Genomic DNA, 25,314 nt, shown 5'->3' with positions numbered 1-25,314 from the left:
GAAGCAGGGCATTCTGGCAGCCAAGTGGCTTGACCTTTATCAGTGAGCCTGGTTACCCCCTCTCGGAACCACAGACTTAGAAATCGCCAGCTCATATACAGTGCATAAAATATATTTATATAATATATTTATATATATACCCTTATACACCATTTTAATAAAAAATATCACAAAATTCTTCTAAGTCCCTCGGGAAGAGTGAAAGACGCGCACGTTCATTTTCAGAGCTCCTAGACCTTCCTATAAGAAGTTAGCCAAAAAGTAGCTTCGAAAAACGCTTAGGTTAAGTTTCAGAGTTGCTTCTAATGTACCAAAGTTGGACTTAGACATAATTTCACTCTCACAACATTATGGCTGGTTGGAGACAGTCCGAACCACAAGAACCGGGTCCATGGTTCTGGGCGTATACTGGGGGGACGGGGACGACTCCCATTAACCCCTGACTATACCGGGGATACGCTTATCACAATGCCTTTCTGGTCTGTGCTGAAGCAGGGCATTCTGGCAGCCAAGTGGCTTGACCTATATTAGTGAGCCTGGTTACCCCCTCTCGGAACCACAGACTTAGAAATCGCCAGCTCATATACAGTGCATACTTTTTTTTATATAATATATTTATATATATACCCTTATACACCATTTTAATAAAAAATATCACAAAATTCTTCTAAGTCCCTCGGGAAGAGTGAAAGACGCGCACGTTCATTTTCAGCGCTCCTAGACCTTCCTATAAGAAGTTAGCCAAAAAGTAGCTTCGAAAAACGCTTAGGTTAAGTTTCAGAGTTGCTTCTAATGTACCAAAGTTGGACTTAGACATAATTTCACTCTCACAACATTATGGCTGGTTGGAGACAGTCCGAACCACAAGTACCGGGTCCATGGTTCTGGGCGTATACTGGGGGGACGGGGACGACTCCCATTAACCCCTGACTATACCGGAATTACGCTTATCACAATGCCTTTCTGGTCTGTGCTGAAGCAGGGCATTCTGGCAGCCAAGTGGCTTGACCTATATTAGTGAGCCTGGTTACCCCCTCTCGGAACCACAGACTTAGAAATCGCCAGCTCATATACAGTGCATACTTTTTTTTATATAATATATTTATATATATACCCTTATACACCATTTATATAAAAAATATCACAAAATTCTTCTAAGTCCCTCGGGAAGAGTGAAAGACGCGCACGTTCATTTTCAGAGCTCCTAGACCTTCCTATAAGAAGTTAGCCAAAAAGTAGCTTCGAAAAACGCTTAGGTTAAGTTTCACAGTTGCTTCTAATGTACCAAAGCTGGACTTAGACATAATTTCACTCTCACAACATTATGGCTGGTTGGAGACAGTCCGAACCACAAGTACCGGGTCCATGGTTCTGGGCGTATACTGGGGGGACGGGGACGACTCCCATTAACCCCTGACAATACCGGGGATACACTTATCACAATGCCTTTCTGGTCTGTGCTGAAGCAGGGCATTTTGGCAGCCAAGTGGCTTGACCTTTATTAGTGAGCCTGGTTACCCCCTCTCGGAACCACAGACTTAGAAATCGCCAGCTCATATACAGTGCATAAAATATATTTATATAATATATTTATATATATACCCTTATACACCATTTCAATAAAAAATATCACAAAATTATTCTAAGTCCCTCGGGAAGAGTGAAAGACGCGCACGTTCATTTTCAGAGCTCCTAGACCTTCCTATAAGAAGTTAGCCAAAAAGTAGCTTCGAAAAACGCTTAGGTTAAGTTTCAGAGTTGCTTCTAATGTACCAAAGTTGGACTTAGACATAATTTCACTCTCACAACATTATGGCTGGTTGGAGACAGTCCGAACCAAAAGTACCGGGTCCATGGTTCTGGGCGTATACTGGGGTGACGGGGACGACTCCCATTAACCCCTGACTATACCGGGGATACGCTTATCACAATGCCTTTCTGGTCTGTGCTGAAGCAGGGCATTCTGGCAGCCAAGTGGCTTGACCTTTATTAGTGAGCCTGGTTACCCCCTCTCGGAACCACAGACTTAGAAATCGCCAGCTCATATACAGTGCATAAAATATATTTATATAATATATTTATATATATACCTTTATACACCATTTTAATAAAAAATATCACAAAATTCTTCTAAGTCCCTCGGGAAGAGTGAAAGACGCGCACGTTCATTTTCAGAGCTTCTAGACCTTCCTATAAGAAGTTAGCCAAAAAGTAGCTTCGAAAAACGCTTAGGTTAAGTTTCAGAGTTGCTTCTAATGTACCAAAGTTGGACTTAGACATAATTTCACTCTCACAACATTATGGCTGGTTGGAGACAGTCCGATCCACAAGTACCGGGTCCATGGTTCTGGGCGTATACTGGGGGGACGGGGACGACTCCCATTAACCCCTGACTATACCGGGGATACGCTTATCACAATGCCTTTCTGGTCTGTGCTGAAGTAGGGCATTCTGGCAGCCAAGTGGCTTGACCTATATTAGTGAGCCTGGTTACCCCCTCTCGGAACCACAGACTTAGAAATCGCCAGCTCATATACAGTGCATAAATTTTTTTTATATAATATATTTATATATATACCCTTATACACCATTTTAATAAAAAATATCACAAAATTCTTCTAAGTCCCTCGGGAAGAGTGAAAGACGCGCACGTTCATTTACAGAGCTCCTAGACCTTCCTATAAGAAGTTAGCCAAAAAGTAGCTTCGAAAAACGCTTAGGTTAAGTTTCAGAGTTGCTTCTAATGTACCAAAGCTGGACTTAGACATAATTTCACTCTCACAACATTATGGCTGGTTGGAGACAGTCCGAACCACAAGTACCGGGTCCATGGTTCTGGGCGTATACTGGGGGGACGGGGACGACTCCCATTAACCCCTGACTATACCGGGGATACACTTATCACAATGCCTTTCTGGTCTGTGCTGAAGCAGGGCATTCTGGCAGCCAAGTGGCTTGACCTTTATTAGTGAGCCTGGTTACCCCCTCTCGGAACCACAGACTTAGAAATCGCCAGCTCATATACAGTGCATAAAATATATTTATATAATATATTTATATATATACCCTTATACACCATTTTAATAAAAAATATCACAAAATTCTTCTAAGTCCCTCGGGAAGAGTGAAAGACGCGCACGTTCATTTTCAGCGCTCCTAGACCTTCCTATAAGAAGTTAGCCAAAAAGTAGCTTCGAAAAACGCTTAGGTTAAGTTTCAGAGTTGCTTCTAATGTACCAAAGTTGGACTTAGACATAATTTCACTCTCACAACATTATGGCTGGTTGGAGACAGTCCGAACCAAAAGTACCGGGTCCATGGTTCTGGGCGTATACTGGGGGGACGGGGACGACTCCCATTAACCCCTGACTATACCGGGGATACGCTTATCACAATGCCTTTCTGGTCTGTGCTGAAGCAGGGCATTCTGGCAGCCAAGTGGCTTGACCTTTATTAGTGAGCCTGGTTACCCCCTCTCGGAACCACAGACTTAGAAATCGCCAGCTCATATACAGTGCATAAAATATATTTATATAATATATTTATATATATACCTTTATACACCATTTTAATAAAAAATATCACAAAATTCTTCTAAGTCCCTCGGGAAGAGTGAAAGACGCGCACGTTCATTTTCAGAGCTCCTAGACCTTCCTATAAGAAGTTAGCCAAAAAGTAGCTTCGAAAAACGCTTAGGTTAAGTTTCAGAGTTGCTTCTAATGTACCAAAGCTGGACTTAGACATAATTTCACTCTCACAACATTATGGCTGGTTGGAGACAGTCCGAACCACAAGTACCGGGTCCATGGTTCTGGGCGTATACTGGGGGGACGGGGACGACTCCCATTAACCCCTGACTATACCGGGGATACACTTATCACAATGCCTTTCTGGTCTGTGCTGAAGCAGGGCATTCTGGCAGCCAAGTGGCTTGACCTTTATTAGTGAGCCTGGTTACCCCCTCTCGGAACCACAGACTTAGAAATCGCCAGCTCATATACAGTGCATAAAATATATTTATATAATATATTTATATATATACCCTTATACACCATTTTAATAAAAAATATCACAAAATTCTTCTAAGTCCCTCGGGAAGAGTGAAAGACGCGCACGTTCATTTTCAGCGCTCCTAGACCTTCCTATAAGAAGTTAGCCAAAAAGTAGCTTCGAAAAACGCTTAGGTTAAGTTTCAGAGTTGCTTCTAATGTACCAAAGTTGGACTTAGACATAATTTCACTCTCACAACATTATGGCTGGTTGGAGACAGTCCGAACCAAAAGTACCGGGTCCATGGTTCTGGGCGTATACTGGGGGGACGGGGACGACTCCCATTAACCCCTGACTATACCGGGGATACGCTTATCACAATGCCTTTCTGGTCTGTGCTGAAGCAGGGCATTCTGGCAGCCAAGTGGCTTGACCTTTATTAGTGAGCCTGGTTACCCCCTCTCGGAACCACAGACTTAGAAATCGCCAGCTCATATACAGTGCATAAAATATATTTATATAATATATTTATATATATACCTTTATACACCATTTTAATAAAAAATATCACAAAATTCTTCTAAGTCCCTCGGGAAGAGTGAAAGACGCGCACGTTCATTTTCAGAGCTCCTAGACCTTCCTATAAGAAGTTAGCCAAAAAATAGCTTCGAAAAACGCTTAGGTTAAGTTTCAGAGTTGCTTCTAATGTACCAAAGTTGGACTTAGACATAATTTCACTCTCACAACATTATGGCTGGTTGGAGACAGTCCGAACCACAAGTACCGGGTCCATGGTTCTGGGCGTATACTGGGGGGACGGGGACGACTCCCATTAACCCCTGACTATACCGGGGATACGCTTATCACAATGCCTTTCTGGTCTGTGCTGAAGCAGGGCATTCTGGCAGCCAAGTGGCTTGACCTATATTAGTGAGCCTGGTTACCCCCTCTCGGAACCACAGACTTAGAAATCGCCAGCTCATATACAGTGCATAATTTTTTTTCTATAATATATTTATATATATATACCCTTATACACCATTTTAATAAAAAATATCACAAAATTCTTCTAAGTCCCTCGGGAAGAGTGAAAGACGCGCACGTTCATTTTCAGAGCTCCTAGACCTTCCTATAAGAAGTTAGCCAAAAAGTAGCTTCGAAAAACGCTTAGGTTAAGTTTCACAGTTGCTTCTAATGTACCAAAGCTGGACTTAGACATAATTTCACTCTCACAACATTATGGCTGGTTGGAGACAGTCCGAACCACAAGTACCGGGTCCATGGTTCTGGGCGTATACTGGGGGGACGGGGACGACTCCCATTAACCCCTGACTATACCGGGGATACACTTATCACAATGCCTTTCTGGTCTGTGCTGAAGCAGGGCATTCTGGCAGCCAAGTGGCTTGACCTTTATCAGTGAGCCTGGTTACCCCCTCTCGGAACCACAGACTTAGAAATCGCCAGCTCATATACAGTGCATAAAATATATTTATATAATATATTTATATATATTCCCTTATACACCATTTTAATAAAAAATATCACAAAATTCTTCTAAGTCCCTCGGGAAGAGTGAAAGACGCGCACGTTCATTTTTAGAGCTCCTAGACCTTCCTATAAGAAGTTAGCCAAAAAGTAGCTTCGAAAAACGCTTAGGTTAAGTTTCAGAGTTGCTTCTAATGTACCAAAGTTGGACTTAGACATAATTTCACTCTCACAACATTATGGCTGGTTGGAGACAGTCCGAACCACAAGTACCGGGTCCATGGTTCTGGGCGTATACTGGGGGGACGGGGACGACTCCCATTAACCCCTGACTATACCGGGGATACGCTTATCACAATGCCTTTCTGGTCTGTGCTGAAGCAGGGCATTCTGGCAGCCAAGTGGCTTGACCTATATTAGTGAGCCTGGTTACCCCCTCTCGGAACCACAGACTTAGAAATCGCCAGCTCATATACAGTGCATACTTTTTTTTATATAATATATTTATATATATACCCTTATACACCATTTAAATAAAAAATATCACAAAATTCTTCTAAGTCCCTCGGGAAGAGTGAAAGACGCGCACGTTCATTTTCAGAGCTCCTAGACCTTCCTATAAGAAGTTAGCCAAAAAGTAGCTTCGAAAAACGCTTAGGTTAAGTTTCACAGTTGCTTCTAATGTACCAAAGCTGGACTTAGACATAATTTCACTCTCACAACATTATGGCTGGTTGGAGACAGTCCGAACCACAAGTACCGGGTCCATGGTTCTGGGCGTATACTGGGGGGACGGGGACGACTCCCATTAACCCCTGACAATACCGGGGATACACTTATCACAATGCCTTTCTGGTCTGTGCTGAAGCAGGGCATTTTGGCAGCCAAGTGGCTTGACCTTTATTAGTGAGCCTGGTTACCCCCTCTCGGAACCACAGACTTAGAAATCGCCAGCTCATATACAGTGCATAAAATATATTTATATAATATATTTATATATATACCCTTATACACCATTTCAATAAAAAATATCACAAAATTATTCTAAGTCCCTCGGAAAGAGTGAAAGACGCGCACGTTCATTTTCAGAGCTCCTAGACCTTCCTATAAGAAGTTAGCCAAAAAGTAGCTTCGAAAAACGCTTAGGTTAAGTTTCAGAGTTGCTTCTAATGTACCAAAGTTGGACTTAGACATAATTTCACTCTCACAACATTATGGCTGGTTGGAGACAGTCCGAACCAAAAGTACCGGGTCCATGGTTCTGGGCGTATACTGGGGTGACGGGGACGACTCCCATTAACCCCTGACTATACCGGGGATACGCTTATCACAATGCCTTTCTGGTCTGTGCTGAAGCAGGGCATTCTGGCAGCCAAGTGGCTTGACCTTTATTAGTGAGCCTGGTTACCCCCTCTCGGAACCACAGACTTAGAAATCGCCAGCTCATATACAGTGCATAAAATATATTTATATAATATATTTATATATATACCTTTATACACCATTTTAATAAAAAATATCACAAAATTCTTCTAAGTCCCTCGGGAAGAGTGAAAGACGCGCACGTTCATTTTCAGAGCTCCTAGACCTTCCTATAAGAAGTTAGCCAAAAAGTAGCTTCGAAAAACGCTTAGGTTAAGTTTCAGAGTTGCTTCTAATGTACCAAAGTTGGACTTAGACATAATTTCACTCTCACAACATTATGGCTGGTTGGAGACAGTCCGATCCACAAGTACCGGGTCCATGGTTCTGGGCGTATACTGGGGGGACGGGGACGACTCCCATTAACCCCTGACTATACCGGGGATACGCTTATCACAATGCCTTTCTGGTCTGTGCTGAAGCAGGGCATTCTGGCAGCCAAGTGGCTTGACCTATATTAGTGAGCCTGGTTACCCCCTCTCGGAACCACAGACTTAGAAATCGCCAGCTCATATACAGTGCATAAATTTTTTTTATATAATATATTTATATATATACCCTTATACACCATTTTAATAAAAAATATCACAAAATTCTTCTAAGTCCCTCGGGAAGAGTGAAAGACGCGCACGTTCATTTTCAGAGCTCCTAGACCTTCCTATAAGAAGTTAGCCAAAAAGTAGCTTCGAAAAACGCTTAGGTTAAGTTTCAGAGTTGCTTCTAATGTACCAAAGCTGGACTTAGACATAATTTCACTCTCACAACATTATGGCTGGTTGGAGACAGTCCGAACCACAAGTACCGGGTCCATGGTTCTGGGCGTATACTGGGGGGACGGGGACGACTCCCATTAACCCCTGACTATACCGGGGATACACTTATCACAATGCCTTTCTGGTCTGTGCTGAAGCAGGGCATTCTGGCAGCCAAGTGGCTTGACCTTTATTAGTGAGCCTGGTTACCCCCTCTCGGAACCACAGACTTAGAAATCGCCAGCTCATATACAGTGCATAAAATATATTTATATAATATATTTATATATATACCCTTATACACCATTTTAATAAAAAATATCACAAAATTCTTCTAAGTCCCTCGGGAAGAGTGAAAGACGCGCACGTTCATTTTCAGCGCTCCTAGACCTTCCTATAAGAAGTTAGCCAAAAAGTAGCTTCGAAAAACGCTTAGGTTAAGTTTCAGAGTTGCTTCTAATGTACCAAAGTTGGACTTAGACATAATTTCACTCTCACAACATTATGGCTGGTTGGAGACAGTCCGAACCAAAAGTACCGGGTCCATGGTTCTGGGCGTATACTGGGGGGACGGGGACGACTCCCATTAACCCCTGACTATACCGGGGATACGCTTATCACAATGCCTTTCTGGTCTGTGCTGAAGCAGGGCATTCTGGCAGCCAAGTGGCTTGACCTTTATTAGTGAGCCTGGTTACCCCCTCTCGGAACCACAGACTTAGAAATCGCCAGCTCATATACAGTGCATAAAATATATTTATATAATATATTTATATATATACCTTTATACACCATTTTAATAAAAAATATCACAAAATTCTTCTAAGTCCCTCGGGAAGAGTGAAAGACGCGCACGTTCATTTTCAGAGCTCCTAGACCTTCCTATAAGAAGTTAGCCAAAAAATAGCTTCGAAAAACGCTTAGGTTAAGTTTCAGAGTTGCTTCTAATGTACCAAAGTTGGACTTAGACATAATTTCACTCTCACAACATTATGGCTGGTTGGAGACAGTCCGAACCACAAGTACCGGGTCCATGGTTCTGGGCGTATACTGGGGGGACGGGGACGACTCCCATTAACCCCTGACTATACCGGGGATACGCTTATCACAATGCCTTTCTGGTCTGTGCTGAAGCAGGGCATTCTGGCAGCCAAGTGGCTTGACCTATATTAGTGAGCCTGGTTACCCCCTCTCGGAACCACAGACTTAGAAATCGCCAGCTCATATACAGTGCATAATTTTTTTTCTATAATATATTTATATATATATACCCTTATACACCATTTTAATAAAAAATATCACAAAATTCTTCTAAGTCCCTCGGGAAGAGTGAAAGACGCGCACGTTCATTTTCAGAGCTCCTAGACCTTCCTATAAGAAGTTAGCCAAAAAGTAGCTTCGAAAAACGCTTAGGTTAAGTTTCACAGTTGCTTCTAATGTACCAAAGCTGGACTTAGACATAATTTCACTCTCACAACATTATGGCTGGTTGGAGACAGTCCGAACCACAAGTACCGGGTCCATGGTTCTGGGCGTATACTGGGGGGACGGGGACGACTCCCATTAACCCCTGACTATACCGGGGATACACTTATCACAATGCCTTTCTGGTCTGTGCTGAAGCAGGGCATTCTGGCAGCCAAGTGGCTTGACCTTTATCAGTGAGCCTGGTTACCCCCTCTCGGAACCACAGACTTAGAAATCGCCAGCTCATATACAGTGCATAAAATATATTTATATAATATATTTATATATATACCCTTATACACCATTTTAATAAAAAATATCACAAAATTCTTCTAAGTCCCTCGGGAAGAGTGAAAGACGCGCACGTTCATTTTTAGAGCTCCTAGACCTTCCTATAAGAAGTTAGCCAAAAAGTAGCTTCGAAAAACGCTTAGGTTAAGTTTCAGAGCTGCTTCTAATGTACCAAAGCTGGACTTAGACATAATTTCACTCTCACAACATTATGGCTGGTTGGAGACAGTCCGAACCACAAGTACCGGGTCCATTGTTCTGGGCGTATACTGGGGGGACGGGGACGACTCCCATTAACCCCTGACTATACCGGGGATACGCTTATCACAATGCCTTTCTGGTCTGTGCTGAAGCAGGGCATTCTGGCAGCCAAGTGGCTTGACCTATATTAGTGAGCCTGGTTACCCCCTCTCGGAACCACAGACTTAGAAATCGCCAGCTCATATACAGTGCATACTTTTTTTTATATAATATATTTATATATATACCCTTATACACCATTTTAATAAAAAATATCACAAAATTCTTCTAAGTCCCTCGGGAAGAGTGAAAGACGCGCACGTTCATTTTCAGCGCTCCTAGACCTTCCTATAAGAAGTTAGCCAAAAAGTAGCTTCGAAAAACGCTTAGGTTAAGTTTCAGAGTTGCTTCTAATGTACCAAAGTTGGACTTAGACATAATTTCACTCTCACAACATTATGGCTGGTTGGAGACAGTCCGAACCACAAGTACCGGGTCCATGGTTCTGGGCGTATACTGGGGGGACGGGGACGACTCCCATTAACCCCTGACTATACCGGGGATACGCTTATCACAATGCCTTTCTGGTCTGTGCTGAAGCAGGGCATTCTGGCAGCCAAGTGGCTTGACCTATATTAGTGAGCCTGGTTACCCCCTCTCGGAACCACAGACTTAGAAATCGCCAGCTCATATACAGTGCATACTTTTTTTTATATAATATATTTATATATATACCCTTATACACCATTTAAATAAAAAATATCACAAAATTCTTCTAAGTCCCTCGGGAAGAGTGAAAGACGCGCACGTTCATTTTCAGAGCTCCTAGACCTTCCTATAAGAAGTTAGCCAAAAAGTAGCTTCGAAAAACGCTTAGGTTAAGTTTCACAGTTGCTTCTAATGTACCAAAGCTGGACTTAGACATAATTTCACTCTCACAACATTATGGCTGGTTGGAGACAGTCCGAACCACAAGTACCGGGTCCATGGTTCTGGGCGTATACTGGGGGGACGGGGACGACTCCCATTAACCCCTGACTATACCGGGGATACACTTATCACAATGCCTTTCTGGTCTGTGCTGAAGCAGGGCATTTTGGCAGCCAAGTGGCTTGACCTTTATTAGTGAGCCTGGTTACCCCCTCTCGGAACCACAGACTTAGAAATCGCCAGCTCATATACAGTGCATAAAATATATTTATATAATATATTTATATATATACCCTTATACACCATTTCAATAAAAAATATCACAAAATTCTTCTAAGTCCCTCGGGAAGAGTGAAAGACGCGCACGTTCATTTTCAGAGCTCCTAGACCTTCCTATAAGAAGTTAGCCAAAAAGTAGCTTCGAAAAACGCTTAGGTTAAGTTTCAGAGTTGCTTCTAATGTACCAAAGCTGGACTTAGACATAATTTCACTCTCACAACATTATGGCTGGTTGGAGACAGTCCGAACCACAAGTACCGGGTCCATGGTTCTGGGCGTATACTGGGGGGACGGGGACGACTCCCATTAACCCCTGACTATACCGGGGATACGCTTATCACAATGCCTTTCTGGTCTGTGCTGAAGCAGGGCATTCTGGCAGCCAAGTGGCTTGACCTTTATTAGTGAGCCTGGTTACCCCCTCTCGGAACCACAGACTTAGAAATCGCCAGCTCATATACAGTGCATAATTTTTTTTTATTTAATATATTTATATATATACCCTTATACACCATTTTAATAAAAAATATCACAAAATTCTTCTAAGTCCCTCGGGAAGAGTGAAAGACGCGCACGTTCATTTTCAGAGCTCCTAGACCTTCCTATAAGAAGTTAGCCAAAAAGTAGCTTCGAAAAACGCTTAGGTTAAGTTTCAGAGTTGCTTCTAATGTACCAAAGTTGGACTTAGACATAATTTCACTCTCACAACATTATGGCTGGTTGGAGACAGTCCGAACCACAAGTACCGGGTCCATGGTTCTGGGCGTATACTGGGGGAACGGGGACGACTCCCATTAACCCCTGACTATACCGGGGATACGCTTATCACAATGCCTTTCTGGTCTGTGCTGAAGCAGGGCATTCTGGCAGCCAAGTGGCTTGACCTATATTAGTGAGCCTGGTTACCCCCTCTCGGAACCACAGACTTAGAAATCGCAAGCTCATATACAGTGCATAAAATATATTTATATAATATATTTATATATATACCCTTATACACCATTTTAATAAAAAATATCACAAAATTCTTCTAAGTCCCTCGGGAAGAGTGAAAGACGCGCACGTTCATTTTCAGAGCTCCTAGACCTTCCTATAAGAAGTTAGCCAAAAAGTAGCTTCGAAAAACGCTTAGGTTAAGTTTCAGAGTTGCTTCTAATGTACCAAAGTTGGACTTAGACATAATTTCACTCTCACAACATTATGGCTGGTTGGAGACAGTCCGAACCACAAGAACCGGGTCCATGGTTCTGGGCGTATACTGGGGGGACGGGGACGACTCCCATTAACCCCTGACTATACCGGGGATACGCTTATCACAATGCCTTTCTGGTCTGTGCTGAAGCAGGGCATTCTGGCAGCCAAGTGGCTTGACCTATATTAGTGAGCCTGGTTACCCCCTCTCGGAACCACAGACTTAGAAATCGCCAGCTCATATACAGTGCATACTTTTTTTTATATAATATATTTATATATATACCCTTATACACCATTTTAATAAAAAATATCACAAAATTCTTCTAAGTCCCTCGGGAAGAGTGAAAGACGCGCACGTTCATTTTCAGCGCTCCTAGACCTTCCTATAAGAAGTTAGCCAAAAAGTAGCTTCGAAAAACGCTTCGGTTAAGTTTCAGAGTTGCTTCTAATGTACCAAAGTTGGACTTAGACATAATTTCACTCTCACAACATTATGGCTGGTTGGAGACAGTCCGAACCACAAGTACCGGGTCCATGGTTCTGGGCGTATACTGGGGGGACGGGGACGACTCCCATTAACCCCTGACTATACCGGGGATACGCTTATCACAATGCCTTTCTGGTCTGTGCTGAAGCAGGGCATTCTGGCAGCCAAGTGGCTTGACCTATATTAGTGAGCCTGGTTACCCCCTCTCGGAACCACAGACTTAGAAATCGCCAGCTCATATACAGTGCATACTTTTTTTTATATAATATATTTATATATATACCCTTATACACCATTTAAATAAAAAATATCACAAAATTCTTCTAAGTCCTTTGGGAAGAGTGAAAGACGCGCACGTTCATTTTCAGAGCTCCTAGACCTTCCTATAAGAAGTTAGCCAAAAAGTAGCTTCGAAAAACGCTTAGGTTAAGTTTCAGAGTTGCTTCTAATGTACCAAAGCTGGACTTAGACATAATTTCACTCTCACAACATTATGGCTGGTTGGAGACAGTCCGAACCACAAGTACCGGGTCCATGGTTCTGGGCGTATACTGGGGGGACGGGGACGACTCCCATTAACCCCTGACTATACCGGGGATACGCTTATCACAATGCCTTTCTGGTCTGTGCTGAAGCAGGGCATTCTGGCAGCCAAGTGGCTTGACCTATATTAGTGAGCCTGGTTACCCCCTCTCGGAACCACAGACTTAGAAATCGCCAGCTCATATACAGTGCATACTTTTTTTTATATAATATATTTATATATATACCCTTATACACCATTTAAATAAAAAATATCACAAAATTCTTCTAAGTCCCTCGGGAAGAGTGAAAGACGCGCACGTTCATTTTCAGAGCTCCTAGACCTTCCTATAAGAAGTTAGCCAAAAAGTAGCTTCGAAAAACGCTTAGGTTAAGTTTCACAGTTGCTTCTAATGTACCAAAGCTGGACTTAGACATAATTTCACTCTCACAACATTATGGCTGGTTGGAGACAGTCCGAACCACAAGTACCGGGTCCATGGTTCTGGGCGTATACTGGGGGGACGGGGACGACTCCCATTAACCCCTGACTATACCGGGGATACACTTATCACAATGCCTTTCTGGTCTGTGCTGAAGCAGGGCATTTTGGCAGCCAAGTGGCTTGACCTTTATTAGTGAGCCTGGTTACCCCCTCTCGGAACCACAGACTTAGAAATCGCCAGCTCATATACAGTGCATAAAATATATTTATATAATATATTTATATATATACCCTTATACACCATTTCAATAAAAAATATCACAAAATTCTTCTAAGTCCCTCGGGAAGAGTGAAAGACGCGCACGTTCATTTTCAGAGCTCCTAGACCTTCCTATAAGAAGTTAGCCAAAAAGTAGCTTCGAAAAACGCTTAGGTTAAGTTTCAGAGTTGCTTCTAATGTACCAAAGCTGGACTTAGACATAATTTCACTCTCACAACATTATGGCTGGTTGGAGACAGTCCGAACCACAAGTACCGGGTCCATGGTTCTGGGCGTATACTGGGGGGACGGGGACGACTCCCATTAACCCCTGACTATACCGGGGATACGCTTATCACAATGCCTTTCTGGTCTGTGCTGAAGCAGGGCATTCTGGCAGCCAAGTGGCTTGACCTTTATTAGTGAGCCTGGTTACCCCCTCTCGGAACCACAGACTTAGAAATCGCCAGCTCATATACAGTGCATAATTTTTTTTTATTTAATATATTTATATATATACCCTTATACACCATTTTAATAAAAAATATCACAAAATTCTTCTAAGTCCCTCGGGAAGAGTGAAAGACGCGCACGTTCATTTTCAGAGCTCCTAGACCTTCCTATAAGAAGTTAGCCAAAAAGTAGCTTCGAAAAACGCTTAGGTTAAGTTTCAGAGTTGCTTCTAATGTACCAAAGTTGGACTTAGACATAATTTCACTCTCACAACATTATGGCTGGTTGGAGACAGTCCGAACCACAAGTACCGGGTCCATGGTTCTGGGCGTATACTGGGGGAACGGGGACGACTCCCATTAACCCCTGACTATACCGGGGATACGCTTATCACAATGCCTTTCTGGTCTGTGCTGAAGCAGGGCATTCTGGCAGCCAAGTGGCTTGACCTATATTAGTGAGCCTGGTTACCCCCTCTCGGAACCACAGACTTAGAAATCGCAAGCTCATATACAGTGCATAAAATATATTTATATAATATATTTATATATATACCCTTATACACCATTTTAATAAAAAATATCACAAAATTCTTCTAAGTCCCTCGGGAAGAGTGAAAGACGCGCACGTTCATTTTCAGAGCTCCTAGACCTTCCTATAAGAAGTTAGCCAAAAAGTAGCTTCGAAAAACGCTTAGGTTAAGTTTCAGAGTTGCTTCTAATGTACCAAAGTTGGACTTAGACATAATTTCACTCTCACAACATTATGGCTGGTTGGAGACAGTCCGAACCACAAGAACCGGGTCCATGGTTCTGGGCGTATACTGGGGGGACGGGGACGACTCCCATTAACCCCTGACTATACCGGGGATACGCTTATCACAATGCCTTTCTGGTCTGTGCTGAAGCAGGGCATTCTGGCAGCCAAGTGGCTTGACCTATATTAGTGAGCCTGGTTACCCCCTCTCGGAACCACAGACTTAGAAATCGCCAGCTCATATACAGTGCATACTTTTTTTTATATAATATATTTATATATATACCCTTATACACCATTTAAATAAAAAATATCACAAAATTCTTCTAAGTCCCTCGGGAAGAGTGAAAGACGCGCACGTTCATTTTCAGCGCTCCTAGACCTTCCTATAAGAAGTTAGCCAAAAAGTAGCTTCGAAAAACGCTTAGGTTAAGTTTCAGAGTTGCTTCTAATGTACCAAAGCTGGACTTAGACATAATTTCACTCTCACAACATTATGGCTGGTTGGAGACAGTCCGAACCACAAGTACCGGGTCCATGGTTCTGGGCGTATACTGGGGGGACGGGGACGACTCCCATTAACCCCTGACTATACCGGGGATACGCTTATCACAATGCCTTTCTGGTCTGTGCTGAAGCAGGGCATTCTGGCAGCCAAGTGGCTTGACCTTTATTAGTGAGCCTGGTTACCCCCTCTCGGAACCACAGACTTAGAAATCGCCAGCTCATATACAGTGCATAATTTTTTTTTATTTAATATATTTATATATATACCCTTATACACCATTTTAATAAAAAATATCACAAAATTCTTCTAAGTCCCTCGGGAAGAGTGAAAGACGCGCACGTTCATTTTCAGAGCTCCTAGACCTTCCTATAAGAAGTTAGCCAAAAAGTAGCTTCGAAAAACGCTTAGGTTAAGTTTCAGAGCTGCTTCTAATGTACCAAAGCTGGACTTAGACATAATTTCACTCTCACAACATTATGGCTGGTTGGAGACAGTCCGAACCACAAGTACCGGGTCCATTGTTCTGGGCGTATACTGGGGGGACGGGGACGACTCCCATTAACCCCTGACTATACCGGGGATACGCTTATCACAATGCCTTTCTGGTCTGTGCTGAAGCAGGGCATTCTGGCAGCCAAGTGGCTTGACCTATATTAGTGAGCCTGGTTACCCCCTCTCGGAACCACAGACTTAGAAATCGCCAGCTCATATACAGTGCATAAAATATATTTATATAATATATTTATATATATACCCTTATACACCATTTTAATAAAAAATATCACAAAATTATTGTAAGTCCCTCGGGAAGAGTGAAAGACGCGCACGTTCATTTTCAGAGCTCCTAGACCTTCCTATAAGAAGTTAGCCAAAAAGTAGCTTCGAAAAACGCTTAGGTTAAGTTTCAGAGTTGCTTCTAATGTACCAAAGTTGGACTTAGACATAATTTCACTCTCACAACATTATGGCTGGTTGGAGACAGTCCGAACCACAAGTACCGGGTCCATGGTTCTGGGCGTATACTGGGGGAACGGGGACGACTCCCATTAACCCCTGACTATACCGGGGATACGCTTATCACAATGCCTTTCTGGTCTGTGCTGAAGCAGGGCATTCTGGCAGCCAAGTGGCTTGACCTATATTAGTGAGCCTGGTTACCCCCTCTCGGAACCACAGACTTAGAAATCGCCAGCTCATATACAGTGCATACTTTTTTTTATATAATATATTTATATATATACCCTTATACACCATTTTAATAAAAAATATCACAAAATTCTTCTAAGTCCCTCGGGAAGAGTGAAAGACGCGCACGTTCATTTTCAGCGCTCCTAGACCTTCCTATAAGAAGTTAGCCAAAAAGTAGCTTCGAAAAACGCTTAGGTTAAGTTTCAGAGTTGCTTCTAATGTACCAAAGTTGGACTTAGACATAATTTCACTCTCACAACATTATGGCTGGTTGGAGACAGTCCGAACCACAAGTACCGGGTCCATGGTTCTGGGCGTATACTGGGGGGACGGGGACGACTCCCATTAACCCCTGACTATACCGGGGATACGCTTATCACAATGCCTTTCTGGTCTGTGCTGAAGCAGGGCATTCTGGCAGCCAAGTGGCTTGACCTTTATTAGTGAGCCTGGTTACCCCCTCTCGGAACCACAGACTTAGAAATCGCCAGCTCATATACAGTGCATAATTTTTTTTTATTTAATATATTTATATATATACCCTTATACACCATTTTAATAAAAAATATCACAAAATTCTTCTAAGTCCCTCGGGAAGAGTGAAAGACGCGCACGTTCATTTTCAGAGCTCCTAGACCTTCCTATAAGAAGTTAGCCAAAAAGTAGCTTCGAAAAACGCTTAGGTTAAGTTTCAGAGCTGCTTCTAATGTACCAAAGCTGGACTTAGACATAATTTCACTCTCACAACATTATGGCTGGTTGGAGACAGTCCGAACCACAAGTACCGGGTCCATTGTTCTGGGCGTATACTGGGGGGACGGGGACGACTCCCATTAACCCCTGACTATACCGGGGATACGCTTATCACAATGCCTTTCTGGTCTGTGCTGAAGCAGGGCATTCTGGCAGCCAAGTGGCTTGACCTATATTAGTGAGCCTGGTTACCCCCTCTCGGAACCACAGACTTAGAAATCGCCAGCTCATATACAGTGCATAAAATATATTTATATAATATATTTATATATATACCCTTATACACCATTTTAATAAAAAATATCACAAAATTATTGTAAGTCCCTCGGGAAGAGTGAAAGACGCGCACGTTCATTTTCAGAGCTCCTAGACCTTCCTATAAGAAGTTAGCCAAAAAGTAGCTTCGAAAAACGCTTAGGTTAAGTTTCAGAGTTGCTTCTAATGTACCAAAGTTGGACTTAGACATAATTTCACTCTCACAACATTATGGCTGGTTGGAGACAGTCCGAACCACAAGTACCGGGTCCATGGTTCTGGGCGTATACTGGGGGAACGGGGACGACTCCCATTAACCCCTGACTATACCGGGGATACGCTTATCACAATGCCTTTCTGGTCTGTGCTGAAGCAGGGCATTCTGGCAGCCAAGTGGCTTGACCTATATTAGTGAGCCTGGTTACCCCCTCTCGGAACCACAGACTTAGAAATCGCCAGCTCATATACAGTGCATACTTTTTTTTATATAATATATTTATATATATACCCTTATACACCATTTTAATAAAAAATATCACAAAATTCTTCTAAGTCCCTCGGGAAGAGTGAAAGACGCGCACGTTCATTTTCAGCGCTCCTAGACCTTCCTATAAGAAGTTAGCCAAAAAGTAGCTTCGAAAAACGCTTAGGTTAAGTTTCAGAGTTGCTTCTAATGTACCAAAGTTGGACTTAGACATAATTTCACTCTCACAACATTATGGCTGGTTGGAGACAGTCCGAACCACAAGTACCGGGTCCATGGTTCTGGGCGTATACTGGGGGGACGGGGACGACTCCCATTAACCCCTGACTATACCGGGGATACGCTTATCACAATGCCTTTCTGGTCTGTGCTGAAGCAGGGCATTCTGGCAGCCAAGTGGCTTGACCTATATTAGTGAGCCTAATTACCCCCTCTCGGATCCACAGACTTAGAAATCGCCAGCTCATATACAGTGCATACTTTTTTTTATATAATATATTTATATATATACCCTTACAGTATACACCATTTAAATAAAAAATATCACAAAATTCTTCTAAGTCCCTCGGGATGAGTAAAAGACGCGCACGTTCATTTTCAGAGCTCCTAGACCTTCCTATAAGAAGTTAGCCAAAAAGTAGCTTCGAAAAACGCTTAGGTTAAGTTTCAGAGTTGCTTCTAATGTACCAAAGCTGGACTTAGACATAATTTCACTCTCACAACATTATGGCTGGTTGGAGACAGTCCGAACCACAAGTACCGGGTCCATGGTATTGGGCGTATACTGGGGGGACGGGGACGACTCCCATTAACCCCTGACTATACCGGGGATACGCTTATCACAATGCCTTTCTGGTCTGTGCTGAAGCAGGGCATTCTGGCAGCCAAGTGGCTTGACCTTTATTAGTGAGCCTGGTTACCCCCTCTCGGAACCACAGACTTAGAAATCGCCAGCTCATATACAGTGCATAATTTTTTTTTATTTAATATATTTATATATATACCCTTATACACCATTTTAATAAAAAATATCACAAAATTCTTCTAAGTCCCTCGGGAAGAGTGAAAGACGCGCACGTTCATTTTCAGAGCTCCTAGACCTTCCTATAAGAAGTTACACAAAAAGTAGCTTCGAAAAACGCTTAGGTTAAGTTTCAGAGTTGCTTCTAATGTACCAAAGCTGGACTTAGACATAATTTCACTCTCACAACATTATGGCTGGTTGGAGACAGTCCGAACCACAAGTACCGGGTCCATTGTTCTGGGCGTATACTGGGGGGACGGGGACGACTCCCATTAACCCCTGACTATACCGGGGATACGCTTATCACAATGCCTTTCTGGTCTGTGCTGAAGCAGGGCATTCTGGCAGCCAAGTGGCTTGACCTATATTAGTGAGCCTGGTTACCCCCTCTCGGAACCACAGACTTAGAAATCGCCAGCTCATATACAGTGCATAAAATATATTTATATAATATATTTATATATATACCCTTATACACCATTTTAATAAAAAATATCACAAAATTATTGTAAGTCCCTCGGGAAGAGTGAAAGACGCGCACGTTCATTTTCAGAGCTCCTAGACCTTCCTATAAGAAGTTAGCCAAAAAGTAGCTTCGAAAAACGCTTAGGTTAAGTTTCAGAGTTGCTTCTAATGTACCAAAGTTGGACTTAGACATAATTTCACTCTCACAACATTATGGCTGGTTGGAGACAGTCCAAACCACAAGTACCGGGTCCATGGTTCTGGGCGTATACTGGGGGAACGGGGACGACTCCCATTAACCCCTGACTATACCGGGGATACGCTTATCACAATGCCTTTCTGGTCTGTGCTGAAGCAGGGCATTCTGGCAGCCAAGTGGCTTGACCTTTATTAGTGAGCCTGGTTACCCCCTCTCGGAACCACAGACTTAGAAATCGCCAGCTCATATACAGTGCATACTTTTTTTTATATAATATATTTATATATATACCCTTATACACCATTTTAATAAAAAATATCACAAAATTCTTCTAAGTCCCTCGGGAAGAGTGAAAGACGCGCACGTTCATTTTCAGAGCTCCTAGACCTTCCTATAAGAAGTTAGCCAAAAAGTAGCTTCGAAAAACGCTTAGGTTAAGTTTCAGAGCTGCTTCTAATGTACCAAAGCTGGACTTAGACATAATTTCACTCTCACAACATTATGGCTGGTTGGAGACAGTCCGAACCACAAGTACCGGGTCCATTGTTCTGGGCGTATACTGGGGGGACGGGGACGACTCCCATTAACCCCTGACTATACCGGGGATACGCTTATCACAATGCCTTTCTGGTCTGTGCTGAAGCAGGGCATTCTGGCAGCCAAGTGGCTTGACCTATATTAGTGAGCCTGGTTACCCCCTCTCGGAACCACAGACTAAGAAATCGCCAGCTCATATACAGTGCATAAAATATATTTATATAATATATTTATATATATACCCTTATACACCATTTCAATAAAAAATATCACAAAATTCTTCTAAGTCCCTCGGGAAGAGTGAAAGACGCGCACGTTCATTTTCAGAGCTCCTAGACCTTCCTATAAGAAGTTAGCCAAAAAGTAGCTTCGAAAAACGCTTAGGTTAAGTTTCAGAGTTGCTTCTAATGTACCAAAGCTGGACTTAGACATAATTTCACTCTCACAACATTATGGCTGGTTGGAGACAGTCCGAACCACAAGTACCGGGTCCATGGTTCTGGGCGTATACTGGGGGGACGGGGACGACTCCCATTAACCCCTGACTATACCGGGGATACGCTTATCACAATGCCTTTCTGGTCTGTGCTGAAGCAGGGCATTCTGGCAGCCAAGTGGCTTGACCTTTATTAGTGAGCCTGGTTACCCCCTCTCGGAACCACAGACTTAGAAATCGCCAGCTCATATACAGTGCATAATTTTTTTTATTTAATATATTTATATATATACCCTTATACACCATTTTAATAAAAAATATCACAAAATTCTTCTAAGTCCCTCGGGAAGAGTGAAAGACGCGCACGTTCATTTTCAGAGCTCCTAGACCTTCCTATAAGAAGTTAGCCAAAAAGTAGCTTCGAAAAACGCTTAGGTTAAGTTTCAGAGCTGCTTCTAATGTACCAAAGCTGGACTTAGACATAATTTCACTCTCACAACATTATGGCTGGTTGGAGACAGTCCGAACCACAAGTACCGGGTCCATGGTTCTGGGCGTATACTGGGGGAACGGGGACGACTCCCATTAACCCCTGACTATACCGGGGATACGCTTATCACAATGCCTTTCTGGTCTGTGCTGAAGCAGGGCATTCTGGCAGCCAAGTGGCTTGACCTATATTAGTGAGCCTGGTTACCCCCTCTCGGAACCACAGACTTAGAAATCGCAAGCTCATATACAGTGCATAAAATATATTTATATAATATATTTATATATATACCCTTATACACCATTTTAATAAAAAATATCACAAAATTCTTCTAAGTCCCTCGGGAAGAGTGAAAGACGCGCACGTTCATTTTCAGAGCTCCTAGACCTTCCTATAAGAAGTTAGCCAAAAAGTAGCTTCGAAAAACGCTTAGGTTAAGTTTCAGAGTTGCTTCTAATGTACCAAAGTTGGACTTAGACATAATTTCACTCTCACAACATTATGGCTGGTTGGAGACAGTCCGAACCACAAGAACCGGGTCCATGGTTCTGGGCGTATACTGGGGGGACGGGGACGACTCCCATTAACCCCTGACTATACCGGGGATACGCTTATCACAATGCCTTTCTGGTCTGTGCTGAAGCAGGGCATTCTGGCAGCCAAGTGGCTTGACCTATATTAGTGAGCCTGGTTACCCCCTCTCGGAACCACAGACTTAGAAATCGCCAGCTCATATACAGTGCATACTTTTTTTTATATAATATATTTATATATATACCCTTATTCACCATTTTAATAAAAAATATCACAAAATTCTTCTAAGTCCCTCGGGAAGAGTGAAAGACGCGCACGTTCATTTTCAGCGCTCCTAGGCCTTCCTATAAGAAGTTAGCCAAAAAGTAGCTTCGAAAAACGCTTAGGTTAAGTTTCAGAGTTGCTTCTAATGTACCAAAGTTGGACTTAGACATAATTTCACTCTCACAACATTATGGCTGGTTGGAGACAGTCCGAACCACAAGTACCGGGTCCATGGTTCTGGGCGTATACTGGGGGGACGGGGACGACTCCCATTAACCCCTGACTATACCGGGGATACGCTTATCACAATGCCTTTCTGGTCTGTGCTGAAGCAGGGCATTCTGGCAGCCAAGTGGCTTGACCTATATTAGTGAGCCTGGTTACCCCCTCTCGGAACCACAGACTTAGAAATCGCCAGCTCATATACAGTGCATACTTTTTTTTATATATATATATTTATATATATACCCTTATACACCATTTAAATAAAAAATATCTCAAAATTCTTCTAAGTCCTTTGGGAAGAGTGAAAGACGCGCACGTTCATTTTCAGAGCTCCTAGACCTTCCTATAAGAAGTTAGCCAAAAAGTAGCTTCGAAAAACGCTTAGGTTAAGTTTCAGAGTTGCTTCTAATGTACCAAAGCTGGACTTAGACATAATTTCACTCTCACAACATTATGGCTGGTTGGAGACAGTCCGAACCACAAGTACCGGGTCCATGGTTCTGGGCGTATACTGGGGGGACGGGGACGACTCCCATTAACCCCTGACTATACCGGGGATACGCTTATCACAATGCCTTTCTGGTCTGTGCTGAAGCAGGGCATTCTGGCAGCCAAGTGGCTTGACCTTTATTAGTGAGCCTGGTTACCCCCTCTCGGAACCACAGACTTAGAAATCGCCAGCTCATATACAGTGCATAATTTTTTTTTATTTAATATATTTATATATATACCCTTATACACCATTTTAATAAAAAATATCACAAAATTCTTCTAAGTCCCTCGGGAAGAGTGAAAGACGCGCACGTTCATTTTCAGAGCTCCTAGACCTTCCTATAAGAAGTTAGCCAAAAAGTAGCTTCGAAAAACGCTTAGGTTAAGTTTCAGAGCTGCTTCTAATGTACCAAAGCTGGACTTAGACATAATTTCACTCTCACAACATTATGGCTGGTTGGAGACAGTCCGAACCACAAGTACCGGGTCCATTGTTCTGGGCGTATACTGGGGGGACGGGGACGACTCCCATTAACCCCTGACTATACCGGGGATACGCTTATCACAATGCCTTTCTGGTCTGTGCTGAAGCAGGGCATTCTGGCAGCCAAGTGGCTTGACCTATATTAGTGAGCCTGGTTACCCCCTCTCGGAACCACAGACTTAGAAATCGCCAGCTCATATACAGTGCATAAAATATATTTATATAATATATTTATATATATACCCTTATACACCATTTTAATAAAAAATATCACAAAATTATTGTAAGTCCCTCGGGAAGAGTGAAAGACGCGCACGTTCATTTTCAGAGCTCCTAGACCTTCCTATAAGAAGTTAGCCAAAAAGTAGCTTCGAAAAACGCTTAGGTTAAGTTTCAGAGTTGCTTCTAATGTACCAAAGTTGGACTTAGACATAATTTCACTCTCACAACATTATGGCTGGTTGGAGACAGTCCGAACCACAAGTACCGGGTCCATGGTTCTGGGCGTATACTGGGGGAACGGGGACGACTCCCATTAACCCCTGACTATACCGGGGATACGCTTATCACAATGCCTTTCTGGTCTGTGCTGAAGCAGGGCATTCTGGCAGCCAAGTGGCTTGACCTATATTAGTGAGCCTGGTTACCCCCTCTCGGAACCACAGACTTAGAAATCGCCAGCTCATATACAGTGCATACTTTTTTTTATATAATATATTTATATATATACCCTTATACACCATTTTAATAAAAAATATCACAAAATTCTTCTAAGTCCCTCGGGAAGAGTGAAAGACGCGCACGTTCATTTTCAGCGCTCCTAGACCTTCCTATAAGAAGTTAGCCAAAAAGTAGCTTCGAAAAACGCTTAGGTTAAGTTTCAGAGTTGCTTCTAATGTACCAAAGTTGGACTTAGACATAATTTCACTCTCACAACATTATGGCTGGTTGGAGACAGTCCGAACCACAAGTACCGGGTCCATGGTTCTGGGCGTATACTGGGGGGACGGGGACGACTCCCATTAACCCCTGACTATACCGGGGATACGCTTATCACAATGCCTTTCTGGTCTGTGCTGAAGCAGGGCATTCTGGCAGCCAAGTGGCTTGACCTATATTAGTGAGCCTGGTTACCCCCTCTCGGAACCACAGACTTAGAAATCGCCAGCTCATATACAGTGCATACTTTTTTTTATATATATATATTTATATATATACCCTTATACACCATTTAAATAAAAAATATCTCAAAATTCTTCTAAGTCCTTTGGGAAGAGTGAAAGACGCGCACGTTCATTTTCAGAGCTCCTAGACCTTCCTATAAGAAGTTAGCCAAAAAGTAGCTTCGAAAAACGCTTAGGTTAAGTTTCAGAGTTGCTTCTAATGTACCAAAGCTGGACTTAGACATAATTTCACTCTCACAACATTATGGCTGGTTGGAGACAGTCCGAACCACAAGTACCGGGTCCATGGTTCTGGGCGTATACTGGGGGGACGGGGACGACTCCCATTAACCCCTGACTATACCGGGGATACGCTTATCACAATGCCTTTCTGGTCTGTGCTGAAGCAGGGCATTCTGGCAGCCAAGTGGCTTGACCTTTATTAGTGAGCCTGGTTACCCCCTCTCGGAACCACAGACTTAGAAATCGCCAGCTCATATACAGTGCATAATTTTTTTTTATTTAATATATTTATATATATACCCTTATACACCATTTTAATAAAAAATATCACAAAATTCTTCTAAGTCCCTCGGGAAGAGTGAAAGACGCGCACGTTCATTTTCAGAGCTCCTAGACCTTCCTATAAGAAGTTAGCCAAAAAGTAGCTTCGAAAAACGCTTAGGTTAAGTTTCAGAGCTGCTTCTAATGTTCCAAAGCTGGACTTAGACATAATTTCACTCTCACAACATTATGGCTGGTTGGAGACAGTCCGAACCACAAGTACCGGGTCCATTGTTCTGGGCGTATACTGGGGGGACGGGGACGACTCCCATTA

The sequence above is a fragment of the Ascaphus truei genome, chromosome 4, assembly GCF_040206685.1.
Source record: "Ascaphus truei isolate aAscTru1 chromosome 4, aAscTru1.hap1, whole genome shotgun sequence".
Classification (NCBI taxonomy): Eukaryota; Metazoa; Chordata; class Amphibia; order Anura; family Ascaphidae; genus Ascaphus; species Ascaphus truei.
The sequence above is the reverse complement of the archived record's forward strand: the minus strand, read 5'-3'. Positions refer to the sequence as shown.